Source organism: Lepisma saccharinum, chromosome 2 (genome assembly GCF_977018435.1).
Source record: "Lepisma saccharinum chromosome 2, izLepSacc3.1, whole genome shotgun sequence".
NCBI classification, from domain to species: domain Eukaryota; kingdom Metazoa; phylum Arthropoda; class Insecta; order Zygentoma; family Lepismatidae; genus Lepisma; species Lepisma saccharinum.
Genome location: NC_139230.1, coordinates 116,403,680 through 116,425,089, shown reverse-complemented (window position 1 = coordinate 116,425,089; position 21,410 = coordinate 116,403,680).

Genomic DNA, 21,410 nt, shown 5'->3' with positions numbered 1-21,410 from the left:
GGGGGGGGGGGGGCGTTCGAAAGGCAGCGGCATCTGCCGCCACCGCCCAGGGCGGCAAAATGACTAGCTTAGGAAAAAACAGTGCAGCTTATTTTATTCGTGCTATCCTGTGCTTGGACTGGACATTAAAATAATAATAACAATACAAAACTCCTAAATCGTATGCTTTTGTCTGGTGACTAGTGCCAGCTAAGATGTTATTGAGGTCAAGGCCACCATCTAAAAATCGCGACAAGAACGGGAGCAGACATTTCGAGGCTGTTTAGACGAGACTGGGAACGGAAAAAGCACGTGTAAAATAGAGACGAACAGGAGACTTACTCTATATACTACACTCTCATCTTGATCGAGACTTTAGTAATCTAGAATGGAAGTTGTTTCTAAGTCAAAATGGCTCAGACATTGGAGTGGTTTTCTGATTATTTACAGACAGGCAATAGTTATTGTTTAACGCAATTGGGAGCATACTTGAGCTCAGTGTCGTCTCGTCTCGTCCCGTGCCATCGCTACTGGACTGCGCTTCAAGTTTTAGCCACAGCTGCATTTCTACATGAAGTAGAGTTAATCAGTGTTGGAATTGAACTCAAAGTGTTAAAAGATACCCACATAAGCCAATTCAAATTGTTCAGTTGCAATAACAATAGCAGTAAAATGTATCATCTGATAATATATATATGCGTGTAGGAGAAGATCCAGAGGAATTAAAATGCCCTCTTCAATTCGAGCACTGTTAATCAACGTGCTTTTCCTCTTCCTTATTTAATTGTAGAAAAGAAAGTACACCTGAGACAATTACATATGCGGGCTGTTTTATACCCGTTTAGATGAATGAAGAGAATTTATGCAATTCAAAAATACAGAACTGTGTTATGTGCTTATTTTCTTCTCATTAATAAATTACAGTTTCTACAACTAAACTGGTGTTTCTACGCCACGACTGCGTACGCAAAACGAGTTATTTCATCACATTTATACAGCCATCCGATAATCCTACATCCCCGTAGTGTGAAAGGAATTAACTATCATAAAATACAAGCAAAAAATTGAAATATAACACTGCAAATGTTCTTAGGTAAATCTTCCTTGTACCATGCATTGCTTCTCCACCTTGATGTAATTCAATCTATAACCAAATCTATAAAATAATCTATAATGAAAAGTTAAAAAGACTAAAGAATGAAAATAATTCAAAACAATTTTATAATTTCTGAACTGAAAATCTAGCACTAACCTTTCAATGGTTTCCATTGAAACTGGGGTTGCAATGATTCCTCTTCTCATTCCATTTATTGGAAATCTTTGCTGCTGGTTATGGTCACCAATATGCTGATTCTTTTGGTTCACAGAAACTACGCATAATTTGTGATTAGCTGGAAGATGCGGATTATGTTCGCAATGTTTTATAATAACCGTCTGCACTTTAGCTGTTGTCATGTGCATCATTATAATTGGGTCAGTGGTGGTACATCTGCTAACTGCTTTCCACCGGGATTTCCGTGAAATGGTCCTACAGAACGGATGGCAATTAGCCCTCAACTTATTTCTGATAATATGATTTTTAATTTTTCCTTTCAAATTTTGATTCTTGTATTTTGAACTCAGGGTGTTAGTAATTTGTGCTTCCTCGTACACATTAATTTTTATTGGTGAATTTAAATCGACAACTTTCGAGAACTGGGCAACTAATTCTTCCTCATAATAATTTCCCTTATCTTTAGGAGGATCATTTGGTCCTTTTTCCATAGGATGAACAGGAGATACATTGTTAGTCGCCTCTGCCGTATACTGGTACGAAACCTTCTTTCTTGAGGACGCAGAAGTTGAGGAACTCTTCACTTCAGTTTGTGTTCTATTACATTCTTTCCAGAGTACAATTTCCCATATTTTTACCTACTCTTCCTGGGACAGATTATTTTCCTCTTCACGTGAAAATGTATGCAACATACTATTCCAGCCTGAAGCCGTTTCTGAGTCACTAATCGCTGACTTTCCATACTGGGTTTCATATGATACGTTAGCTGCTTCATTTGTAGATAAATGCTCATTACTTCTCCGAACCTGAAATAAAAAATAATAAAAATAAAAAATATAACAGGTACACTTCATACAGGATTAATCTGTAGCTTTGAAATACGTTAATAATTTCAAAACGGAAAATTTTAACCAAACTATCCACTTCACAAGAACATATAGAACGAGTCGAGAAGCGGTATTTAGAACATATTTCGTAACTCGCTTTAATAAGGCGAGGAGTGCCCGGTGGATGTCTTGGATTTCAAATTGTAAAGAAGGTCGAAAAACACCTCGTTTGGTATGGCTCGTACTTTCAGACAACTTTCATTGCATTTTCTTCGTTTGTATTCTTTACGGTTTTTCGAATGGGAGTCAAAAGTATTTTACACTTTCAACATGGCTTTAACTTTGTAACAGACCGATATTCTCAGAATGGAATTTTTCTTTTGTCAATCGATGAAAATGAACAGGACAGTAGAATGATAGTATTTTGAAAAGTATTAAAAAGTGGAGGAAAGTGCATGAGGTACCGTGAAAATTTCAAAGAAGGAAAGGGGATTGAGTGACACTCCAGTAGATTCGAGAGACTCGTGCCATGAATTTGCAATACATCACTTTTCGACTCGCCCTTTGTATTTTTGTATGATGACACAGAACGTTTTGCTTTTTTTCTCCAATTTTAAAATATTGGCCTCATACAAAGTTAGAATTTCAATGAAATCGCACAGAAACACCACGCTAATAGGGCACCACATACGTTCAAAACCGGCTATAGACTCGTCCCATATGTTTTTGATAGGTGATGTTGACCGTTTGGGCAATTTATGTTTGTGTAATAAATCCAATGAATAAATGATTAAAATTTATTTGATAAACTGTGCAAGTTTTGCAAATTGTTTGTCAAAGTTATGAAATCCAACAATGAAAGACATGGATAGTTTCATTAAAATGTTGAGACCTTGCCTTTTGTGCAAATGTCAGCTAGTAATGAATTAATTCAATTGTCATGGTGAAGTTTGTTCAATTGCAGGAACATTGAATTTTAAAAAAAGGTTAGACTTACTGTATTCAAGGAGAGAAAATGTCATTTGTCTTGACTGTGCATATTTTTGTTTAAATATTGTCGATACTAGAAATACTCACAAATTATCATCCTATAAGTCTTCGGATTTACATTAGTTTACCGAGTAAGATTACAAAAATCGTCACAAAATATGGTGAAGGATAATACCTATTATTTATAATTAATTTTGAAATATAAGGCTTGTGATCCAGTTAACATTTCCGTGGCTAGAAGAAGTGCAATATTGGCTACAGCCAAAATGCACTTTTTCCGAGGTGGGAGACTTTTGAATGTACATAACTTTTGTAAAAAAAGCGATAGAGACATGAACCTTGCATTGGGTACTAACTTTGTCTATGTGAATATTTCTTAAACATTAAACAAGAAAATCATACTCTACATGAACGTTCATTATGGGGAGAAAGTTGCTAAGGTGTATTAAGTTTTTTTGTACAAAGTAAAAACAGGCATGGATAAGAGACAACTAAAGTATGGAGTGAATGCAAAAATTTTCTATGTGTATCGATGATCTATGTGGGATTTATCGAATTGATAAAAAATTGATAAAAACCGACGAAAATAATAAAATAACATTAACGATATTTCAGATTTTGCAAGAATTTAGATTTTCTTCCCACTCCCTGTCGTCGTTGAATTGACGATAATAAAAAGTGCTGCTTAAACTTCGAAATTATGCTAAATGCTTCTAAATTGTGCTAGGATTTATTATTAATTATTTTTTTTCAGATAATTGTAATTTTGCATATACTTTTCTAGAGTTTTGAACTTGCGTTACTTATTATTAACAGTTATGTCATAGTGTAAATTTTCCCTCAAAATTGTTTAAAATGGTGCAACAAACGACATGGATTCAACATAGAAGGGTTTGAGAAAATTGTTTACCACCTACTTTCTACCGATTTCTTATTCTAAAATCTCCTGACAAACTAAATCGGGCAGGATGAAGAAAAGATAGAGGATGAATCGTGGCATGATTGTAAAAAAGCTTTCCGTTGGATCGGCATACTTCCTTTCGTTTTAAACATGTCCTCTGGTGAAGTAGAAATAAGATTTGGACACAATTTTATTTTTATTTCCTGAAAACAATCAAACTGTGCTTGGTTTATTACCATTTTGCTGGGGTTGGCATCGCTGATTGTGAGGAAATTCTTGCTGGTTCCTCGGTCCTCGCTGATCTTCACAACCTTACCCCCTCCCTTCACTGCCCCTTCCCACTCCTCATCCATCTGTCCGTAGGAAGACCGCCGAGTTTCCTCAGCGAGCAACAGAAAAGCCTGTAACCACAGTCTTTGGGCTGAGGCTGGCGAGCGAGACCAGTCAACTCTAGACAGTAGCTAACCTAGGCAATTGTTCGTACATTGCGCTCATAATTTTGTAACACGCATTAAACTCCTATAAAGCAGAGAACAGGAAATAAATACAAGTGAACTGTAGGAAGTTCCTCACTTCCTACATGGAGGAATCGCCCCTGGGTGTACTGGCAACATTGGTCGTGCTAGAGGTGTGTCCGACATCTGGCTATGTTATTCAATCAATGCCCAGATGAAAGAAAGAAATTGAAATTTATCGTACGTACAAAAAAAAATAGGTCGGTTAGTTTTTGTATGCCCCTGTCCCACACGAACTGTCAGAGAAAAGCCGCGTTGGTCGTAATTTCACCTGCGATATGCTTCTGAAATGGAGGAAAACGAAGCTTTTTCTAAACTAATGGTCACTGGTGATGAAAAGTGGATCGTATATGATATTGTTGGGTGAAAACGATCATGGGGCTAAGCTGGCGAATCACCAAAACAAACATAGAAGCCAGACATTCTATCACAGAAGATCATGTTCTGTGTCTGGTGGTATTTTAAGGACATTCTGTACTATGAACTACTCCCACAAAATCGGACAATCAATTGAGGCTTGTACTGTGGCCAGTTGGAGAAATTGCGTCAAAATATCCAGCAAAAGAGACCAGAGAATGTGAATAGGAAGAGCAATGTGTTCATCAAAACAACGCGAACCACGCGTGTCTTTTGTCTCTCGAAGAAAATTGAACGAAATAGTCTTACGCCACCCACCATATTCGCAGGACATTCGCCATCCGACTTTCAGTTGTTCCGGTCACTACAGAACTCCTTGAACGGAAAATTGCAACGTTCCTGCCTGCGTGCTACACACTACACCAGTAGGCGCTGCAAAAGTGTACCCATGTACGCTAGCTTGTAACCAGCCGTAGACATGTACTCTAAGTATCTCAGGGCTTGCGGGGTTTAGCAAAGAAAGATAAAAGGTCAACCAGTAAAACTTTAGCACACACACACACCAGATGTCATCACTGCTCTGAAGGTCTGGAAGATAAGGGAGGACAGGGACCATTCTTTTGTTCCTCGCGGTGAGGTGCCTGGGGGGGTATTAGGGACCTTATTTATTTTAGGGCATCAATTAGTGCTTGTATCCAATAGCCGCCTTTGTAGTAGTCACGTGCCGCGCTGCGGGAGTCGTCCAAGGAATTGCGAGGGACGGGCCGGGAGGCCTGCGGAATCGCAAAGGTGTTGGGAACAAAGGACGCCACGGGGTCACTCGGACTACTGCAAGGGAACGGACAGGTCCCTTGGTATGTCCAGGCAGTAGCAAGAGACGGCGAGGTACAAGTGATGGGTCTCGGAGCACCCAGGAGACTTGAGCTTAGGCCGCCACGACCTAAGCTAAACCGTCCAAGCTCGTATTGGGAAGACCTGGTAGGTAGGTTATCTGCTTCTCTTCTTTTTCTCCTTCCTTCCTTCTAGTTGCTTGGGTATTGGAACTGAGGCACACTGAGGCGGCGTTACAAACTTCCTTCAATTTACGAGATGTTTCTCATTGTAAAAACCACTATCATGTGGTGACACAAACTTAACGCTTGTGTGCTAAACTAAACACGTTACAGTAATGAATTTACAATCTATGCACAAGACAAAGAGATTCAACAATGCAAGTTAGTAGTAGGAGAATGAGCTAACGGATGTTGCTGTTTAATATTCATAATTTATTTGCATATAATTAAGAACTAATTTGAATAATTTAGAATACATTTGCATATCATTAGAATAATTTACATTGATGTATTTTCATATTTATAACTTTTATGAATATATAATTATTTATTTTATGAATAATATGTATATAGAAGGTAATTAGTGGTACTAAACGCTATGCATATGGTTTTATATTCATTAATGCAACGTATGTAATGTATGAAACGATAGTATTAATGTTTATAATATTGAAAATACGTTTTTATGGTTTATGAAACGCTATGAAAGTTGGAAATGGGTAATGATTTGTTATTGTGTTATTTGAGTAAAAATACATAAAAAGTTGAAAAATATTTGACATAAAGTCAAAGCTTGGTAAAAAACAAACTCAATATGTTAAAACACGCAGTAACATAAATTTACTAGCTAAATCAATAATCAATGGGATAAAAGCAAATAGTGAGAACTTTAGGTCCAGTCCCAGATAGCTATTCCTTCTTCTTAGTACAGATAAAAAAAATCCTTACGCTTCGCTCTCCTTGTTCAAAGTAAAGTTCTCGCTCCAATCTAATTGGGTATCCCAAAATTATTTTTTCTTGTGTTCTCAGTAACCTTGGGCTACTTTGACAGAAACCTGTTCTGACATGCAAGTGTTCTACCCTAAAATCCGCGCTACATCGTCCTGTGCCTTGGGGCAACTGTGTGCGGAATATTAATTGACGGCGGAAATCGGTTCTACAAGCGACACACAGCTTCAGGGATTTGACCTTGACCGCGCAGTCCCAGACATCCTTTGGTGTCTGGTTCAATCCTTCCCCTGCCCTACGGCGTTGCATACCTTTCTCCTATTCTTGCGTTCTAGTTGACCTTGGAGAAACCGGTTCTGATTGGTCAATCGGGTGTTTCCTTTGTTCTCGCGTTCTGACGTCATTTGACCTTGACTTCAAATTCCTTTCTCGTCTACCCGCAGCGCGGAGTTCAAGTTCCGATACAGTATTCTGTCTAGCGTGTCGGACCACAGTCTTTCATAACATATACTATTCATTATTATTACATAGTACACTATAACCATTTCCGTTACATATCGTGGGTTTGAGTACCGGGACCGTCTCTTTTCGTACCATTAACACCCTTCATAGCGTTTCATAAACCATAAAAACGTATTTTCAATACTATAAACATTAATTATTATCGCTTTATACATTACATACTTTGCAGTAATGAATATAACATCATATGCATAACATTTAGTACCTCTAATTACCTTCTATATACATAAAATAATTATATATTCATAAAAGTTATAAATATGCAAATACATAAATGTAAATTATTCTAATCATATGCAAATTTATTCTAAATTATGCAAATTAGTTCTTAATTATATGCAAATAAATTCTAAGTACATGCAAATAAATTATGAATATTAAACAGCAACATCCGTTAGCTCATTCTCCTACTACTCAAGTTACAAATATTAAGCAACAATTACTGCGCATAAGATTAAACAAAACATAACTGAATGCGTAAGCCTCGCAGGGCTTTCTTTAACCCTTGTCTTACAATAAACTATGCACAACAATATAGGATTCATGCTTAACAACAATGCACTCAAAATTAGATTTCGCAAGCATTAATAATTATACATTAAAGAATACGGCGATCGTGCAGGATCGTTAAATGTGGCGATCACACAGGGTCGTTACAAAATCATCCCGTGACTGCAAAGCTTTCAAACAGCACATTGATGACTTCTTCGCCTCCAAGCCAGTCCAATTCTACGCTGATGGTATCCTGAAGTAGCCAGCACGATGGACAAAGGTCATCGAGAAAAGCGTAAAAAACCTTGCGGACTAAAGATTTTGTCGTAACATCATAATATTTGTTTTCCTTTTTACAGCGAAAATGCTCAGAACTTTCCGGATAAGCCAATAGTAAGATTTACAATGAGGTGTCAAATTCCCAAGGGAGAAGCGTAGTTTAGGTTGACCCACGCAAGGCCACCGCTAGGAAATGCGAGGCACTTACGTTTTCAAAACTGAAATTTATAGACAGCTTGTCTTCCTTGTAAAATTATACAGTATTATTATAAATAAGAATAATATTAAATAATAATAATACCTCGTAATTATTACCTATTGTTATACAGGGTGTTTCTAAAGGTCGTTTACAACGCTTGGGAGGTGATTGCTCACACGAAAAGAAGCAAAAAGTGTGAGTTCCATTTTTACGACTGACGCTTCGTTTCCGAGATAGGAGCCTCGCAAAAGGTGACAAAGTGAACGTCACACCTGACTGGGACGAATACTATCACAGATAGAGAGGCGGTTCCAAGGGAATCATCAAGGAATCGTATGTGCTCAGTCCGGAAGTCACTATGAAAAGTTCACTGCACGCATGCGCAATGGAGTCATCAAAGGAATTGGGGATTTTCAGCAAGAACAATGCAGGGAAAGGGTATGTAACGCAGCAAGAAGGACCGTGACAATGAGAAATGCGTTAAAGACAACACATCCCGACATCAAACATCAAAACATGAGCACGGAACACAAAATCCGAAAAGTTGAGCACGGTTGCATACCCCAGTTACACGCGAGGAATGAACGAATCATGTCACGTGGCATACGAGACGTAATATACCCTCCCCCCCGCACACACACACAACAAACAACAAATGCTACAATGTCTTACGCACAGACAGTGTGTGTCACTGTACACCAACTGAAGATGTCACTTTCACTTTCGGAAACGAAACGTCAGTCGAAAAAATGGAACTCACACTTTTTGCTTGTTTTTGTGTGAGCAATCACCTCCCAAGCGTTGAAACGACCTTTAGAAACACCCTGTATATATCACACAGATTTTCTCCGAAATTTACAGTTGAAACATAATTTTCCACATCTGAAAATCAGGAGAGACAATAGAATCTCAGGAACTTGTGCATGGTACATACTTACCACAAATAGACACATAGTTGTCGTTAACAAGAAATTCAACTGTGTTACGACGGAAAGGTTCTTTTAAGAACATATTTTCGTAGCAATAACTTGTTGCCGTCTTCAAGTCTTGATTATTGAAGTCTGACCCTCACCGTTTGAAATATGTTTTCGCTTTTCTGTAAGTAGTATGAAAGTATATACAACCAGCGCACTTATAGCGTACAAATGATGAGCCCCCCTCAGGCAGAATTGGCCACACTTAAAACAAGCTCAACATGCCCATATGAGCTTTTTGCTCAAGTGTAGCACCCCGTCTAATCCAAGATTTTTGTAAAAATGCCCGAAACTACAGTGTACAAATGATGAGCCCCCTCAAGCAGATTTGGCTACACTTAAACCTAGCTCAACATGCCCATATGAGTTTTTTGCTCAAGTGTAGCACCTCGTCTAATCCAAGATTTTTGTAAAAATGCCCAAAACTACAGTGTACAAATGATGAGCCCCCTCTGATTGATTTGCCTACACTTATAAAAGGCACTTCTGTGAGATTGTTGTCCATAAATTTGTTAAAAATATGCCCCTTTTGATATTTTTTTTGGATACACTTAAAACTAAGCCAAGATACACATACACACACACCTACACAACCACACACACACACACACACACACACAAAGCACATTGTTGAACCCCAAGAAATTTTATATAAATACCAAAGCCAAAAATATTCACACACATACACACACACACACACACTAAATATACAAAACACACTCCTGAACCCAACTGATATTTTTTTATTAAGCATAGAATTTTGATTTGAACCCCAAGAAATTTTTTATAATAAACATAACAAAATTCTAATATTTATTTTTGTTTAACAGGCACAACAAGTTCTGAGCACATAAGCAGTTTCTGAGGAATACAAGGCAGCAGCAGCAGCAAGCAATTAATTTATAGAAGGCAGTGTGTATCATATCTAATTGCATGGATAATCTTGACACAGGATTGTTTGAGAGAAGATGTATTTCAAAATACATAAAATCTAAGTCACTTGTTGATGATTTAAAGCTTAGATTCTTTGGCCTGTCCGAGTATGACCTGTTTGCTGTGCAGAATGAAACTGAAATGCAGTGGGTGCTTGCCAGTGACAGGCCATTCCAATGCCTGTATCTCAACTTTATCAGTGAGTTTGAAAAATTTATGTACAACAAGAACAAGAGAATTGTTGGATCTTTTGTTAATTTTTATACAGACAGGTGCCATTATAATTTAAGGTTGAAATTGTTTGACAATTATTGGTTCAACAATTGCTATGAGCATTGTTTTGAGTATAGGATGCCCATGATTGCATCTCAGAGTTTAAATTGGAGACATTATAAATATTCAAATAAAATTATTAACAAGATATCTAAATATAAGAAGATTGAATTTGTTACAACTGATAATGGGAATTTGTACAGTGGTGAAGATTTCAATCCAGAGTTTGTATCTGATTCCAACTATATATATTTGAATGAGCTTGTTATGTATTTTATAAGGCAAAAATTTAGAGATTGTACTTATGATTGTATTGTTGAGGCATTGGGGCAGAATAATTTGCATAATATATGCAATTGTGGGAGAGTTTTGTCCAGCCTCTCAGTGTGATTTCAGGCACAGGAATCTGGCAGTTGGGAATCAACAAGCAGCAGGCAGCCCTGATTATTTCAGCAGAGACAGCAATCAAGGTAAATAAATATTTGCTGCAAGTGTAAATCCCTGCCCACCACAGCCAGGCTCGGGTCTGTATGCAGGAAGAGGCAAGATATTTGTTTGAAATCTGCTTGGGTATAATTTTCTGATCTTTTTATAGCAGAGTTGTGTTACTGTTATTGGAATAGGCTTCAAATCACACACAGATACCCTAAATACTTAATATCATCATACCTGACAGAGCTGTGTTGTTAGTGGGGAAGAATTGCCATATCTCTATACATGACAGAGATGTGTTGTTATTGGGAACAGGTTTCATATCCCAACACAGATACTATTATGAATAGGTAACAGATTTTGAATAATATTTTTCCAGAAATCTATACTCCATATCCCTGTACAAAACTGTGCTATGTCCTGTGAATTATCCAGACACAAACACAGAAGATAAATATATTCTTAACACCCGCTTTAGCTGTGAGTGCTGTTATTAGGTACAAGATTCAATTACACGTGATTATCTAGATATTTTAATAGATAGAAGATACATACTTAATTAAATCTATATTCAATATCCATATCCCTAACAATTACAAATCCCACCCAGAACCTTGCCGATATTGCTACAAGCATGAAACTGAAAATAACAGAACTGTGCTGTTATTAGGAACAAGCTTCAAATCCCACACAGACACAGAGAATTGTTGAGTTTAGAATTATTATAATAGATATTTTAATAGATAGAAGATACATACTTAATTAAATCTATATTCAATATCCATATCCCTATCCCTAACAATTACAAATCCTACCCAGAATCTTGCCGATATTGCTACAAGCACGGAACTATTGCCGTGAAATAACATCTAGATGTTTCCTAAACATAACAGAACTGTGCTGTTATTGGGAACAAGCTTCAAATCTCACACAAACACAGAGCCTTGCTGATATTTCAGAACTGTTGCCGTGAAATAACATCTAGATGTTTCCATAATTTCTATACATAACAGTGATGCTGTTATTGGGAACAAGTTTTGAGGTTCAGGCACTCAAGATGGTTGAAGCCATATATTGATACAAACAAGTTTCAAATCTCACACAAACACAGAGCCTTGCTGATATTTCGGAACCTAACATCTGGATGTCTCAATAGTTTCTATACATAACAGTGATGCTGTTATTGGGAACAAGCTTCTCCCACACAGATACAGAGCCTTGGAATCTAGATATTTTAATAGATAGAAGATACATACTTAATTAAATCTATACTCAATATCCCTATCCTAACAATTACAAATCACACAGATACAGAGCCTTGCTTGGAACTGTTGCTGAAATAACATCTAGATGCTTCATCCCTGACAGAGCTGTGCTGTTATTGGGAACAAGTTTTGGAATCTAGATATTTTAATAGGTAAAAGATACATACTTAAATCTATACTCAATATCCCTATCCCTAACAATTACAAATCACACAGACACAGAGCCTTGCTCGGAACTGTTGCTGAAATAACATCTAGATGTTTCATCCCTGACAGAGCTGTGCTGTTATTGGGAACAATCTTCAAATCCTACACAGATACAGAGTTTTGGAATCTAGATATTTTAATAGATAGAAGATACATACCCACTTAATTAAATCCATACTCAATATCCCTATACCTAACTATTACAAATCACACAGACATAGAGCCTTGCTCGGAACTGTTGCTGAAATAACATCTAGATGTTTCATCCCTGACAGAGCTGTGCTGTTATTGGGAACAAGCTTCAAACTTGGAATCTAGATATTTTAATAGATAGAAGATACATACCTACTTAATTAAATCTATACTCAATATCCCCATACCTAACAATTACAAATCACACAGACATAGAGCCTTGCTCGGAACTGTTGCTGAAATAACATCTAGATGTTTCATCCCTGACAGAGCTGTGCTGTTATGGGGAACAAGCTTCAAACTTGGAATCTAGATATTTTAATAGATAGAAGATACATACCTACTTAATTAAATCTATACTCAATATCCTATCCCTATCCCTAACAATTACAAATCACACAGACACAGAGCCTTGCTGATATTTCTACAAGCACGAAATTGTTGCTGTAACATCTAGATGTTTCATCCCTAACAGAGCTGTGCTGTTATTGGGACTAAGCCTCAAATCCCACACAGATACAGAGTCTTGGAATCTAGAGATTTTAATAGATAGAAGATACATACTTAATTAAATCTATACTCAATATTCCTATCCTAACAATTACAATCATGGAACTGTTTGAACTAAATCTAGATGTTTCTTCCCTGACAGAGCTGTGCTGTTATTGGGAACAAGCTTCAAATTCCACACAGATACAGAGGCTTGGAATCTAGAGATTTTAATAGATCGAAGATATATAATTAATTAAATTTATACTCAATATTTCTATCCTAACAATTACAATCATGGAACTGTTTGAACTAAATCTAGATGTTTCTTCCCTGACAGAGCTGTGCTGTTATTGGGAACAAGCTTCAAATTCCACACAGATACAGAGGCTTGGAATCTACATATTTTAATATCCCTATCTCGAACAATTACAAATATTTATACAAGCATGGAACTGGTGCTGGAATAACATCTAGATGTTTCATCCCTGACAGAGCTGTGCTGCTTCAAATTCCACACAGATACAGAGGCTTGGAATCTACATATTTTAATATCCCTATCTCGAACAATTACAAATTTTTATACAAGCATGGAACTGGTGCTGGAATAACATCTAGATATTTCATCCCTGACAGAGCTGTGCTGCTTCAAATTCCACACAGATACAGAGGCTTGGAATCTAGATATTTTAATAGATAGAAGATACATACTTAATTAAATCTATATTCAATATCCCTAACAATTATAAATATTGATACAAGCATGGAACTATTGCTGAAATGTTTCATCCCTGACAGAGCTGTGTGGTGATGCTCAAATCCCACACAGATACAGAGCCTTGTAATTTTTAATAGATAGAAGATACATACTTAATTCAATATTCCTATCCTTAACAATTACAAGTATGGAACTGTTGATAACATCTAGACGTTTCATCCCTGACAGAGCTGTGTGGTGATGCTCAAATCCCACACACAGAGCCTTGGAATCTTTAATAGATAGAAGATACAAACTATATTCAATATTCCTATCCCTAACAATTACAAGTAGGGAACTGTTGATAGCATCTAGATGTTTCTTCCCTGACAGAGCTGTGCGGTGTTGCTGTTATGAGGAACAAGCTTGGAATTGTTATGGATAGGTGAAGTGAAAAATTGAATCAATATTTAGAATGGAGCCTTGCTGATATTTTTACAAGCATAGAATTGTTCTATGTTGTGTATAGTGTCTTGTTTTGTTGATATTGTTATTGAAATAATAGTAACAGAGCTGTGTTGTGTTTAAGATAAGAATACATACCTGGATCTGTATACATATTTAATAATGTCCCTATCCCTGACAGAGCTGTGCTGTGATGCTGTTATTAGGTACAGGCTTCAGGAAATTATACCCAAGCAAATATCAAAATTTTATGTACCATTGCAGGTGTCATGCCTGTTCCTGCATACAAACCAAAACATAGCGGATATTTCCACAGCCCTGCTGGGCAGGAACATACAATTGCTGTACCTGTCATACAGGACAAAGTCAAAAATTTGTTATGCATAACAGCATCACCGCACAGCTCTGTCAGGGAAGAAACATCTAGATGCTATCAACAGTTCCCTACTTGTAATTGTTAGGGATAGGAATATTGAATATAGTTTGTATCTTCTATCTATTAAAGATTCCAAGGCTCTGTGTGTGGGATTTGAGCATCACCACACAGCTCTGTCAGGGATGAAACGTCTAGATGTTATCAACAGTTCCATACTTGTAATTGTTAAGGATAGGAATATTGAATTAAGTATGTATCTTCTATCTATTAAAAATTACAAGGCTCTGTATCTGTGTGGGATTTGAGCATCACCACACAGCTCTGTCAGGGATGAAACATTTCAGCAATAGTTCCATGCTTGTATCAATATTTATAATTGTTAGGGATATTGAATATAGATTTAATTAAGTATGTATCTTCTATCTATTAAAATATCTAGATTCCAAGCCTCTGTATCTGTGTGGAATTTGAAGCAGCACAGCTCTGTCAGGGATGAAACATCTAGATGTTATTCCAGCACCAGTTCCATGCTTGTATAAATATTTGTAATTGTTCGAGATAGGGATATTAAAATATGTAGATTCCAAGCCTCTGTATCTGTGTGGAATTTGAAGCATCACAGCTCTGTCAGGGATGAAACATCTAGATGTTATTCCAGCACCAGTTCCATGCTTGTATAAATATTTGTAATTGTTCGAGATAGGGATATTAAAATATGTAGATTCCAAGCCTCTGTATCTGTGTGGAATTTGAAGCTTGTTCCCAATAACAGCACAGCTCTGTCAGGGAAGAAACATCTAGATTTAGTTCAAACAGTTCCATGATTGTAATTGTTAGGATAGAAATATTGAGTATAAATTTAATTAATTATATATCTTCGATCTATTAAAATCTCTAGATTCCAAGGCTCTGTATCTGTGTAGGATTTGAGGCTTATTCCCAATAACAGCACAGCTCAGTTATGTATAGGAAACATGTAAATGTTGTAGAAATATTTGTAATTGTTAGGGATAGGAATATTGAGTATAGATTTAATTAAGTATGTATCTTCTATCTATTAAAATCTCTAGATTCCAAGACTCTGTATCTGTGTGGGATTTGAGGCTTAGTCCCAATAACAGCACAGCTCTGTTAGGGATGAAACATCTAGATGTTACAGCAACAATTTCGTGCTTGTAGAAATATCAGCAAGGCTCTGTGTCTGTGTGATTTGTAATTGTTAGGGATAGGGATAGGATATAGAGTATAGATTTAATTAAGTAGGTATGCATCTTCTATCTATTAAAATATCTAGATTCCAAGTTTGAAGCTTGTTCCCCATAACAGCACAGCTCTGTCAGGGATGAAACATCTAGATGTTATTTCAGCAACAGTTCCGAGCAAGGCTCTGTATCTGTGTGATTTGTAATTGTTAGGTATGGGGATATTGAGTATAGATTTAATTAAGTAGGTATGTATCTTCTATCTATTAAAATATCTAGATTCCAAGTTTGAAGCTTGTTCCCAATAACAGCACAGCTCTGTCAGGGATGAAACATCTAGATGTTATTTCAGCAACAGTTCCGAGCAAGGCTCTATGTCTGTGTGATTTGTAATTGTTAGGTATAGGGATATTGAGTATAGATTTAATTAAGTAGGTATGTATCTTCTATCTATTAAAATATCTAGATTCCAAGTTTGAAGCTTGTTCCCCATAACAGCACAGCTCTGTCAGGGATGAAACATCTAGATGTTATTTCAGCAACAGTTCCGAGCAAGGCTCTATGTCTGTGTGATTTGTAATTGTTAGGTATAGGGATATTGAGTATAGATTTAATTAAGTAGGTATGTATCTTCTATCTATTAAAATATCTAGATTCCAAGTTTGAAGCTTGTTCCCCATAACAGCACAGCTCTGTCAGGGATGAAACATCTAGATGTTATTTCAGCAACAGTTCCGAGCAAGGCTCTATGTCTGTGTGATTTGTAATTGTTAGGTATAGGGATATTGAGTATGGATTTAATTAAGTGGGTATGTATCTTCTATCTATTAAAATATCTAGATTCCAAAACTCTGTATCTGTGTAGGATTTGAAGATTGTTCCCAATAACAGCACAGCTCTGTCAGGGATGAAACATCTAGATGTTACAGCAACAATTTCGTGCTTGTAGAAATATCAGCAAGGCTCTGTGTCTGTGTGATTTGTAATTGTTAGGTATGGGGATATTGAGTATAGATTTAATTAAGTAGGTATGTATCTTCTATCTATTAAAATATCTAGATTCCAAGTTTGAAGCTTGTTCCCAATAACAGCACAGCTCTGTCAGGGATGAAACATCTAGATGTTATTTCTGCAACAGTTCCGAGCAAGGCTCTGTGTCTGTGTGATTTGTAATTGTTAGGGATAGGGATATTGAGTATAGATTTAAGTATGTATCTTTTATCTATTAAAATATCTAGATTCCAAAACTTTTTTCCAATAACAGCACAGCTCTGTTAGGGATGAAACATCTAGATGTTACAGCAACAATTTCGTGCTTGTAGAAATATCAGCAAGGCTCTGTGTCTGTGTGATTTGTAATTGTTAGGGATAGAGATATTGAGTATAGAATTAAGTATGTATCTTTTATCTATTAAAATATCTAGATTCCAAAACTTGTTCCCAATAACAGCACAGCTCTGTTAGGGATGAAACATCTAGATGTTACAGCAACAATTTCGTGCTTGTAGAAATATCAGCAAGGCTCTGTGTCTGTGTGATTTGTAATTGTTAGGTATGGGGATATTGAGTATAGATTTAATTAAGTAGGTATGTATCTTCTATCTATTAAAATATCTAGATTCCAAGTTTGAAGCTTGTTCCCAATAACAGCACAGCTCTGTCAGGGATGAAACATCTAGATGTTATTTCAGCAACAGTTCCGAGCAAGGCTCTATGTCTGTGTGATTTGTAATTGTTAGGTATAGGGATATTGAGTATGGATTTAATTAAGTAGGTATGTATCTTCTATCTATTAAAATATCTAGATTCCAAGTTTGAAGCTTGTTCCCAATAACAGCACAGCTCTGTCAGGGATGAAACATCTAGATGTTATTTCAGCAACAGTTCCGAGCAAGGCTCTATGTCTGTGTGATTTGTAATTGTTAGGTATAGGGATATTGAGTACAGATTTAATTAAGTAGGTATGTATCTTCTATCTATTAAAATATCTAGATTCCAAGTTTGAAGCTTGTTCCCAATAACAGCACAGCTCTGTCAGGGATGAAACATCTAGATGTTATTTCAGCAACAGTTCCGAGCAAGGCTCTATGTCTGTGTGATTTGTAATTGTTAGGTATAGGGATATTGAGTATGGATTTAATTAAGTGGGTATGTATCTTCTATCTATTAAAATATCTAGATTCAAAAACTCTGTATCTGTGTAGGATTTGAAGATTGTTCGCAATAACAGCACAGCTCTGTCAGGGATGAAACATCTAGATGTTATTTCAGCAACAGTTCCGAGCAAGGCTCTGTGTCTGTGTGATTTGTAATTGTTAGGGATAGGGATATTGAGTATAGATTTAAGTATGTATCTTTTATCTATTAAAATATCTAGATTCCAAAACTTGTTCCCAATAACAGCACAGCTCTGTCAGGGATGAAGCATCTAGATGTTATTTCAGCAACAGTTCCAAGCAAGGCTCTGTATCTGTGTGATTTGTAATTGTTAGGATAGGGATATTGAGTATAGATTTAATTAAGTATGTATCTTCTATCTATTAAAATATCTTGATTCCAAGGCTCTGTATCTGTGTGGGAGAAGCTTGTTCCCAATAACAGCATCACTGCTATGTATAGAAACTATTGAAACATCCAGATGTTATGTTCCGAAATATCAGCAAGGCTCTGTGTTTGTGTGAGATTTGAAGCTTGTTTGTATCAATATATGGCTTCAACCATCTTGAGTGCCTGAACCTCAAAACTTGTTCCCAATAACAGCATCACTGTTATGTATAGAAATTATGGAAACATCTAGATGTTATTTCACGGCAACAGTTCTGAAATATCAGCAAGGCTCTGTGTTTGTGTGAGATTTGAAGCTTGTTCCCACTAACAGCACAGTTCTGTTATGTTTAGGAAACATCTAGATGTTATTTCACGGCAATAGTTCCGTGCTTGTAGCAATATCGGAAAGATTCTGGGTAAGATTTGTAATTGTTAGGGATAGGGATATGGATATTGAATATAGATTTAATTAAGTATGTATCTTCTATCTATTAAAATATCTATTATAATAATTCTAAACTCAACAATTCTCTGTGTCTGTGTGGGATTTGAAGCTTGTTCCTAATAACAGCACAGTTCTGTTATTTTCAGTTTCATGCTTGTAGCAATATCGGCAAGGTTCTGGGTGGGATTTGTAATTGTTAGGGATATGGATATTGAATATAGATTTAATTAAGTATGTATCTTCTATCTATTAAAATATCTAGATAATCACGTGTAATTGAATCTTGTACCTAATAACAGCACTCACAGCTAAAGCGGGTGTTAAGAATATATTTATCTTCTGTGTTTGTGTCTGGATAATTCACAGGACATAGCACAGTTTTGTACAGGGATATGGAGTATAGATTTCTGGAAAAATATTATTCAAAATCTGTTACCTATTCATAATAGTATCTGTGTTGGGATATGAAACCTGTTCCCAATAACAACACATCTCTGTCATGTATAGAGATATGGCAATTCTTCCCCACTAACAACACAGCTCTGTCAGGTATGATGATATTAAGTATTTAGGGTATCTGCGTGTGATTTGAAGCCTATTCCAATAACAGTAACACAACTCTGCTATAAAAAGATCAGAAAATTATACCCAAGCAGATTTCAAACAAATATCTTGCCTCTTCCTGCATACAGACCCGAGCCTGGCTGTGATGGGCAGGGATTTACACTTGCAGCAAATATTTATTTACCTTGATTGCTGTCTCTGCTGAAATAATCAGGGCTGCCTGCTGCTTGTTGATTCCCAACTGCCAGATTCCTGTGCCTGAAATCACACTGAGAGGCTGGACAAAACTCTCCCACAATTGCATATATTATGCAAATTATTCTGCCCCAATGCCTCAACAATACAATCATAAGTACAATCTCTAAATTTTTGCCTTATAAAATACATAACAAGCTCATTCAAATATATATAGTTGGAATCAGATACAAACTCTGGATTGAAATCTTCACCACTGTACAAATTCCCATTATCAGTTGTAACAAATTCAATCTTCTTATATTTAGATATCTTGTTAATAATTTTATTTGAATATTTATAATGTCTCCAATTTAAACTCTGAGATGCAATCATGGGCATCCTATACTCAAAACAATGCTCATAGCAATTGTTGAACCAATAATTGTCAAACAATTTCAACCTTAAATTATAATGGCACCTGTCTGTATAAAAATTAACAAAAGATCCAACAATTCTCTTGTTCTTGTTGTACATAAATTTTTCAAACTCACTGATAAAGTTGAGATACAGGCATTGGAATGGCCTGTCACTGGCAAGCACCCACTGCATTTCAGTTTCATTCTGCACAGCAAACAGGTCATACTCGGACAGGCCAAAGAATCTAAGCTTTAAATCATCAACAAGTGACTTAGATTTTATGTATTTTGAAATACATCTTCTCTCAAACAATCCTGTGTCAAGATTATCCATGCAATTAGATATGATACACACTGCCTTCTATAAATTAATTGCTTGCTGCTGCTGCTGCCTTGTATTCCTCAGAAACTGCTTATGTGCTCAGAACTTGTTGTGCCTGTTAAACAAAAATAAATATTAGAATTTTGTTATGTTTATTATAAAAAATTTCTTGGGGTTCAAATCAAAATTCTATGCTTAATAAAAAAATATCAGTTGGGTTCAGGAGTGTGTTTTGTATATTTAGTGTGTGTGTGTGTGTGTATGTGTGTGAATATTTTTGGCTTTGGTATTTATATAAAATTTCTTGGGGTTCAACAATGTGCTTTGTGTGTGTGTGTGTGTGTGTGTGTGTGTGGTTGTGTAGGTGTGTGTGTATGTGTATCTTGGCTTAGTTTTAAGTGTATCCAAAAAAAATATCAAAAGGGGCATATTTTTAACAAATTTATGGACAACAATCTCACAGAAGTGCCTTTTATAAGTGTAGGCAAATCAATCTGAGGGGGCTCATCATTTGTACACTGTAGTTTTGGGCATTTTTACAAAAATCTTGGATTAGACGAGGTGCTACACTTGAGCAAAAAACTCATATGGGCATGTTGAGCTAGGTTTAAGTGTAGCCAAATCTGCTTGAGGGGGGCTCATCATTTGTACACTGTAGTTTCGGGCATTTTTACAAAAATCTTGGATTAGACGGGGTGCTACACTTGAGCAAAAAGCTCATATGGGCATGTTGAGCTTGTTTTAAGTGTGGCCAATTCTGCCTGAGGGGGGCTCATCATTTGTACGCTATAAGTGCGCTGGTTGTATATACTTTCATACTACTTCTGTCGTTACGTAGTCCGGTTACAATTGCAGCTGTATCTCTGATCCAGGTTTCTTTTTTCTTCTTCTTCTTTTTCTCCTTCCATTCGAATGTGATCGCGCTTACACAAGTAATGAATGAAAGAATGAACGAATGATTTGGAAATGAAGAATGATTTGGAAATGAAATGAGATGGCACCCGTCGCTCACCCATAACCTGGGAGTTCCGACATTTCCGATCCCGTCATTTGCGACAATAAGGCAAAAACGGTTTTTTCCCGTCATAAGAGACACTGCTTGGATTTTCCCCTAAGATTTCTAATTTGTTTAACAGAATTAGCGACATTTGCGTACGTGCAGCAGGAATAGCGTCTCTGAATAAAGTATTTCCCGAGACTCAGATCAGTGGTTGTAATTATCACTTTAACCAATGTTTGTGTCGAAAGGTGCAGGAGTTGGGACTGACAAACGATTACAAAACATATCCAGACGTGCGGCTGTGTATAAGAATGTGTTC